Here is a 6,647-nt window from a genome sequence, read left to right on the forward strand (position 1 = left end):
AAAATCCCCAGCGTTTGTGATGATCCTGCTTGTCTAGGTAAACATATCTTATGACCAAGACCTCCGGTCGTCAGTAGAAATAGGCTAAGGGTGAATTTTACAATGATTTTTTTGGGTGAATTCGTCATATATCAATGACGGATTCATTAAGAATTTAAAGTCTAGATCTGTTGTAGTACCACGTGAGTATTTTTATAGGCACGCCCCAGTGTTGACATAACAGAGTTGGATAGATATCTTCAATCCAACAAAGGACTTTGGCAATTTAGCTTCTCGACACCATTTTACTCGAAGCTCAACCATATACCCTCTAGCAATCATCCTAGAGACCATGTCATTCTTATGCCAGTTCATCCCCACCTCCCATGAACTCATCTCGACAACCAAGTCAGTGTTTTGCCGGTTCGTCTCTCATCTCCCCCTCACATCCTTTGCTCCACTACTTCGCTGCGTTGCCCTCTACCGAGCTCAATTTAACCAATCGAGTCCCTTTTCCCCGCTACCAACCCTATCCACTCCTCCATCCCAACGAGCGTTCAGTGATGCCACCATGTCCTCGCCATCACTGCTGAGACCAATTGCTACCCATTGCCTACAACCGGCCAGCTACTCCCTACCCCTCCAAGCCTAGGTAATCCGGCCTCTAATTTCCTCCCTCAGTGGCCCTCCCTCCCACCCATCCATCCACCTCTCTCTCGGAACCCTAATCCAACGGTGAGTGGACACGTCGCACAACTACTGGTTGGAACCTGTTTGCAGGGATGACGTTGTCGCAAACGTTCGCCCGTTAGCATTTCCGTGTACATGCGCATGCATATATATCATGTACAGTGATTTACTATTGACATGATTAACTGAGTGTACCATGGGTAGTACCGTTGAGAACAGTGAGAGATTAGGACAGGGCGATCGATGATCGAGCATTGCTATATAGGAGTATGACGAAAAGATATCACAACGTTTGGATCGAGCGATATCCACCACACATAGCGTAAGGTATAACGCAAAGACAGGTAAGTGCAGTGCATGAATTGGACAGGGTCCACCTTAAACTGAAGTCTGAACCTAGCGCTGTTCGATCGTACGTACGAGAGCCCTAGCTGTGACCACATCTCATGCATTTCATCATGCACTAGCACTGTACGTACACTGTCAGCTAGCTGCTAGTAGAGCTACTTGAATTATTAATTTCTGCTGTATATATATACATTCTTTGTCCAAAAGAAAGTCAATTTTTAACTTCAAATTTACCCCCAGAAGTTAGTTACGTTTCTTTCTATAACGTAGCGTATTCCTTCCTTCATATTCAGATTTATGGTCATAGAATATGTCACATCCACCTAATATCTTTTATATTTTGAGCTCGAAGGAGTATTTAGTAGCGAATTACGACTAATTATTTATACATTTATTGTGTCGGCATATATGGATATATAGGCATGAGTTTCTCATCTCAGCACCTCAGCAGCCTTCATCTGAAGCAGAAGCATGCTCATGCATATATTGAAGTAGTAACTGATAATCTGTACATATGAGGAGATCGATAAATGATCAGACACTCAAACACACACATGAATTAATATACGTCAGATGAGATATGATCCTTGCAACTTTCATCAGATTTCAATCGATCCATGCATGCATATGAATTGATCGATCTTATTAGCTAGCTGCTGACTGAAGCCCTGAAGTTTCAATCAGCTGCAGGGCATGCATTGCATAGTGCAGCATGCATGCATGCAGCAGCAGAAGCAGCTCGCATTCAACATCTATCTGAATGTCGTCTGATGATCTGAAAGCTAGAGAGAGCATGCATTGTCGTCAGCAAGTCAGCAACTAATTAAGCTCATCAGCAGCTCTAGCTCGTCGTATTGGGCGCCCACATTGGCGTTATTCAGTTAAATTTGCAGCCTTGCAGTTGCACTACTGAAGCATGAATGACTGCAGGCCGACATATGTGTACACACTTGCACGCTAGCCTAGTTGCAGCTGTTACTTACTGCCCGGCACTGAAATAGTTACTCCTCCTACTGATCCTAACTCCATTGCAGTAGTAAAACTCTCAATCGATACAGGCTAACTACAGCAACATCACTAGTTCATGACTTTCATGTGCTAGTAGTACTATTAATTAATCACACCAGAGTGGAGTGTACTTCTTAATCAAGAAGAGGAGGAACATATATGTGTGCTAGCTCACAGTAATATGTACGTCTACTGATCTGAAATGCAATATATAGTATCGTACTACAGATCAATTAGGACTGCAATAGCTGATTAACTAGTAGCAAAGTACATACATTCGATTAGATCTCCTTTCCAAGTACTACTTAGATAGTATTAATTAGCCAAACTTTGCAGTCTAGTATTAAGCTATATTCTCATATTCCAAGTACTACTACACTGGTATATACTAGCATGCATTGTATGAGATATATCCACTTACTAAGTTACTGAAGTTCAGACATATCTTATTCCGGAACGAACAAGCTAGCAAGTTAATTATTACCGGCTGTTATATGAGAATAGCTAATGCAAGACTCGAATGTGAATCGATTTCTGGCAGTGTCAATGTGCAGCCGGCCATGAGATCATATCGCAGATGAATTAAAACACAATGCAAAAATATTCAAGCAAAGCATCATTGAAAAAGAAACGACCGATATCAAATTAAAGAGGCGCACCGGCCAAGCAGCATGCAGCAGCAGCCTTGAGGGCCGGAGATGCAGCAAAAAAGCAAGAGGTAAATTAAAGTGAAATGAAAGGGGGAGAAAATTTTCACCTTTGAGACAGTAGTACCACCACCATTCTCTGCAAGCCTTGTCTGATGATGAATGATGCGCCATGGCTACTCTCTCTCTCTCTCTCTTTCTCTCTCTGCAAGTCTGCATCTGCATACATATTGGTCCCCTTTCTTCTGCACAATAATAGCAAATGTACGACGTACGTACCATTGGTCCACACAATGATCGACTTAGATCGATCGATATGATGTGATTTAGACAGAGATGATCCACATCAATGTGTATGCAAGAATGCAAGAAACTGTTCTTGATTCGAGAACTCATGGCCAATCGACCATGGCTGCCTGCCTGTCCCTAGCTAGCTACCACATCCTTTGCCTCTACACAGTACACACACTACATGAGCTAGATATATAGATCAAAAGATTTACTGCCTCCATTCTAAAAGTTGACCGATTCATGTAAAAAATTTGATTTATTTTGGGACGAAAGGAGTTCATTTGTAAGATCAACATATGCATATATATGTTGTCTGATCCTTCCAGTTCATATATATCAAAAGAGACATGTACACCTACTTCTTTCTTGAAGATGGCACAGTAGTCTATACCACATCTGTTACTATATGATGATGTTTTAATTTAGCTTTGACATGTATGCTCAAAGAGAAGAATGGAGCAGGAGAAACTGAAAGTATGCAGTGGCAAGCAAACATACACATATGGAGTACTTAATTGTTAACTAAGCTGGCCTTCCATTAATGAAAGCAAGAATGTTGTTTGGATATATATAGCCCAATTCAGGGTGTATAGTGGTGTACTACATGTGTTGCTTTGATGATGTACTACACTATATAACAACAGAGAATATATGCAGCATATTTATATCAGTTAGCTGGAGTGGCACAGCACATCATATCCCAACTAATGATGATAGGAATATTTACATCGATCGAGCATATTATCTGCAGCATCAACCAGATACTAGCAGCCAGTGCTGTATAAGAAATAAAGTATGCATATATCTGCATGATTGATTAAGGAATACTTGTGTACTTAATTAATCAACTAGCTAACTGAGTACTGCCCAGTGTATAGTACTTATAAAAGCAGCTAACTGGAAGAATTAATTGAGCTTGCAGGTGATTAGTGAAACATAATTAAGGAACAAGAGTACGTGTCTGAATGGGAGAGGATGAAGCTAGCTAACTGAAATGTAAGTCAGTGTGCACGTATACGTGCAGATGATAGATAAAGCTGATCGATGATGTTGAGCTCTGGGACAGCTTAGTTAGTCAAGTAGTCTCTAATTAATATATACCTTGAAATTAAGCTTCTATATATAGAACAAGTGCACAGATGATGCCAAGGGAACTGACGTTGAGCTAGCTCTCCTGCATCACGAGAGAGGGAAGAAGAGCTAGCTAACTTCCAATCGAAATGATATTTATGTCATAAAATCATGGTGTACCTGAATAATCATCATGTTTCTTGGTCCATTAATTCCTGCCTGTGTACCAGAAAAGACGAAACCACATGCATACTGGAAGACTGGGAACATTCATAGGACAAGATGAGGAGAGCATGAACAATAAATTAAATTAACCAAACAACGACCTAATTAAAACAATGGTAGATCATCACCTTGTTTTGACTAGCTCCCACCATGACTTTATTATGAGAAAATTTAAAGGAAAACTCAAAAATATATTAATTCTTAAATACTCCGTAAAGGAGTAGTGCTAATTGAGGATTCCACATATATATATTTGAAGAAGAAAGAAAAGAAAATGTGCTTAGCAGAAAGGAGTTTAAGCTGAAACAATTAGCCAAGCTCAAATATATAGGAAGGGGAAAGCTAGCTATAGGAACTGTACCTGAAGATTAATTTCTAGTCTCCAATAATCAAAGCAGGCCATGGATCGAGACGAGTAGTCGAGCGTTTGCTGATGCAGCATCATCAAGATTCTCATCACATATAGTCAGCCAACCTCGATCTCGTTTAGGGATGAACTCGATGTGAATCTTGATGGTGCTGCACCTGCAAGCACCGACTGTTTGCTACTAGCTCCATATATGCATCGATCCATGCCTCTCATCCTCGCCAATTTGTGAGATCGATGCATATATATGGTGCATACACTACCAGAAGAATGGATAGTATATATGGAGAATGGAGCTAGAGGGAGATCGACTAGGAAAGGGATTAATTCTTCCTCATCTATGATTGGATAATGAGATATAGTATGGATCAATCATATCAAGATCGATCGAAGAGGATATATATATTATCTGTGGAAACAACAGATTAATTTGGTCCCTACTTAAAGTAACAACAAGAAAAGAACCACATACACCAAACAGATATCCATGAGGACAAGAGAGAGAGAGAGAAATTAAAAGAATCAAGAACCAGTAGCAGAGACTAAATGATCCATCCGATGGATCGCCGCCGCCGCAGCTCGCCGGACCAGAAACGAAGACCTCACCGGAGATATTATCTCCGGATCGATCGATGTATGGATGGAGGAGGTGGAGGAGGAAGAAGAAGAATAAGAGGAAGAAGGTAAGGAGAGATTGGGGTTGGCATGGGTGGCCACACACCTCTCACAACATAGTGAGTGAGAAAGATGACCTCCTAGGTAGGTAGCAAGCTAGCTATATATAAGCTTAGCTAGCTAGAGCCAGCTAGTAGAGAGGCCCTAGATAGCTACAAGAGGAGGAGGATGGGGGAAGCAAAAACCCTAGCTAATAGTGATGCATCTTGAGAAGAGATGGCATAGCTCTAGCTCTAGCCCCCAAATAATTAAGGTTTTTTAGCTTCTTGGAGCTAGCTATGGTAGCAGCTGCATGCTTTTCTCTCAAGCTCCATGGAAAGCTAGCCAGATGATGAGAGAGAGAGAGAGAGAGAGAGAGAGAGAGAAATGATGAGGTTTAGAGGCACTGAAAGGGTGATTAATAAGTAATTAACTAGTTAATGGAAAGGAAGGAGATGGAAGGAAGAGGCCGGCCGGAGCAGTTGCTGGTTGAGCTGAGACCAAGCAATTCATCGCGGGGCTAGCTGCTGCTGCTGCTGACATGTAATGCCACTTTTGCTTCTGATTGGTCCACTCCATCGTTTTCACAGGTGTACATGACAGCGCCACCCCCACGCAATTACTACTAATTAATTAGTTAACAACTATTAATCTCCGATCCATCTCTTGTTCTTAACTAACTTTGCAAATTCACTTGAATTGATATTTTCTTTCTTTCTTTCTATGTGCATGTTAGCTGATCCTTAGGCAATATGTGCCGGCTAACTCATATATTTTTTTCGAGAACGGTTAGATGATTAACTGGCATCTCTCTCTTACAACACAGACAATCTTTGATACGAACCTACGTGGTGACGACTCGGACTAGACGGTCTTTTTATTAAACAAATTAATTTAATATCTCTAGGTCTAATTAAGTTTTTGGCATGAGCAGCCATGTGAGAGCATCTGGCCGGTTGGTAGAAGAGCCATATCTTGTACATATGAAACAATTTCATGAGAAAAACCACACCAACCCCTGGTTTGGTCATATAAGAATATGGTTGGGATGTTCTTAAGCTACCAACAACATAACTAATGTATATGTACTCCAACGAAATTAACTTAGATGTCTCAACTATTTTGTAGTTGTGAATTTTAATTTGTTCATGGATAAATAAAGTAATAAAAAGGACAAATAATTTGCTGAGCCCACTAATAATAAATGAGTAATAAAACTGTACCCCTACCCCTGGTACTGACTGTCTAATTCCTCATCACACACACTGACTTGTTGGGAGGGTGCCAATGTGCATGGGTGGGACATACTCCATAGTACTAGCAGTAGATGATGGTGGCCAACAATTTGCAAGGGAAAATGGCTAATG

At 40.8% G+C, this 6,647-nt stretch overlaps 1 long non-coding RNA gene across 1 annotated transcript; it reads right to left on the reverse strand.

The window, feature by feature from the left end:
- Positions 1–1,328: 1,328 nt before the first annotated feature.
- LOC127764467 (uncharacterized) lies at positions 1,329–5,655 on the reverse strand. Its single transcript, XR_008015881.1, has 2 exons — positions 2,783–5,655; positions 1,329–1,799 (listed from the first exon to the last, which is right to left on the reverse strand). It is a non-coding gene; the product is annotated as an uncharacterized LOC127764467 (long non-coding RNA).
- Between the last annotated feature and the right edge of the window lie 992 nt (positions 5,656–6,647).

This window comes from Oryza glaberrima, chromosome 2 (genome assembly GCF_000147395.1).
Source record: "Oryza glaberrima chromosome 2, OglaRS2, whole genome shotgun sequence".
NCBI lineage: Eukaryota > Viridiplantae > Streptophyta > Magnoliopsida > Poales > Poaceae > Oryza > Oryza glaberrima.